The following is a 1,927-nucleotide window of genomic DNA, read 5'->3' on the forward strand; positions in this document are numbered from 1 at the left end:
TTTTAGGTAGACATTTAACGTAGTACACAGTAAAAAATCATAACTGGATTTTCAGCATGGCTGTGGGATTTGGTTCCATGTGGGAGGATAGCTAATAAATTTGGATGTTAATCCTGATGTAACCATAGAATATCTTGAGCTTGAAGGGACCCACAAGGATCATCAAGTCCAACTCTCAGGGCTTCTCTCATTTAAGTCCTAGTGTGATTTAAATACAGGCTTCCATTTAATCATAGCATCAGAACAAATATTTTATTTCAAAAGTTTGGCCATGGTTTTGACCAGTCTGTGAGGTTTTCTGTCTTCAAAGCAAATGCACAGAGATTTTATAAATAGATTCTTCCTCAGATCCTGGTGCCAATCCTGTGTGGCTGTTAGAAGAGACAGATGCTCGGAAACTTATTGCTTTGCTCTTACTAAATGGAGTATAGTTTATACTCACTAATATCTGCATTTGTGTATTCTTCTGTTTCTGAAGAGCTTTTTAGTGCAACGAGTGTGGAGTTGGCTGAACACACAAACACTGAGAGATGACAGGGTTTTGCTGCAGTTGGAAACTTGGAGAAATATAATTGCATCGTTGTCTCTCACTGTGCTCCCACGTGTAAGTTGCTTAAATGTCATTTGATGCTGCAGGCTCTCACTCTTCCCTTCCCATAACCCTTGTTCACCCCTCGCTCAGCCGTCATGATCGCGACGCCTGGGCCGGAGCGCGCGGCGTTCCAGGGGGATTGCTGAGCAGGCGCTGCCGATCATCGACCTGGCTATTGTTGTTTGTGGTACTTACTGGTAAACTTCTGCAATCAATACAACATGAGCCCGCCTAGCTCCTGGGAATGCAAACCTCAAGCAGTGCACTTAATCTTGAGGCTGGCTCTTGCTCCCTGCTCTGCTGTTAAACCGAGTAGTTGGCTTACGTGATGTGGCATTATTGCTGCAGGGGTCAGGTGTGAGCCGGCTTGGCAAGCGCTGATGAATGGCTGTTTGTGATGGAGCACCTCTCCTGCCAAACCAGGGACATTTCATAATGATGGACCATAAGTGTGCACGCAAAAAACCTCATAGCTTGGTTGTGAGCTCATACAGTGAAAGCTAAAGAAGTCAATGTGTTAGTTTGGAGCAACTAGTTGGGTAAAAAGAATGAATGAGGAAAGCGATGTCTTATTAGAAGTTAAAGAAACCTTCCCCTTTGTTACAAAATTGTAGGAGTGGCTACAAATACATATATTTTCCTGCCATCCTACCTGCATTGGTTCCTCATTTCCTTGTAGGTTAAAGAAAATCTCTGGCCTTCAAGATTATTTCTTAACACAAATTATCTCTTCAGGAATTTATTTTATTTGAACTGTGTTCTCCAACACAAGGTATTAAATTTTGTTTGAAGCTGATAATATGGGATGAGACTGGGTTCTCAAATACATCTTGCAAATATTTTCTTTTCTCTAGAGAAGAGACGAATCTTTGTGAATGAAACAAACTACAGAAAAGTTCACCTTAATGCTGGTGAGAGCTTTCCAGTCCTTAAATGGTTTCTTCCTTAAAAAGAAAAAACTGAAGTAACCAAATAATAATTTCTGGATTTATCTACTCTGTTAGCTTTTGGTTCCATAGGTTTTCCACATCTTCTCCCTGTCTTATGGACGTTGATTATAATGTCCAAACAAAACCCAAAGAACAGATCACCCACACAAAGTGCAGCACTGGTTCACCACTAAAACCACAGGCTAGCAAGAGCTCTGAGATGGGCACTACTCTCTGTTCTACAGCTGATTCAAAGTCAGATGATTGTGTTTATGGATCCAGATATTCATAACTATGGAATCACTTGTTACAGGTGTAAAACACTCCAGAAAATCGATACAAGAACACCCGTGCATTGTGATTTAAGATACATTAACCAGCCTTGTGTGAGCAGCTGTCGTAAAGT

The 1,927-nt window shown here is 41.2% G+C and overlaps 1 long non-coding RNA gene across 1 annotated transcript; it reads right to left on the minus strand.

Annotated features, from left to right (window-relative positions):
* Positions 1–288: 288 nt before the first annotated feature.
* On the minus strand, positions 289–848 carry LOC128809762 (uncharacterized). Its single transcript, XR_008437842.1, has 3 exons — positions 788–848; positions 443–557; positions 289–371 (listed from the first exon to the last, which is right to left on the minus strand). It is a non-coding gene; the product is annotated as an uncharacterized LOC128809762 (long non-coding RNA).
* Between the last annotated feature and the right edge of the window lie 1,079 nt (positions 849–1,927).

The sequence above is a fragment of the Vidua macroura genome, chromosome 7, assembly GCF_024509145.1.
Source record: "Vidua macroura isolate BioBank_ID:100142 chromosome 7, ASM2450914v1, whole genome shotgun sequence".
Classification (NCBI taxonomy): Eukaryota; Metazoa; Chordata; class Aves; order Passeriformes; family Viduidae; genus Vidua; species Vidua macroura.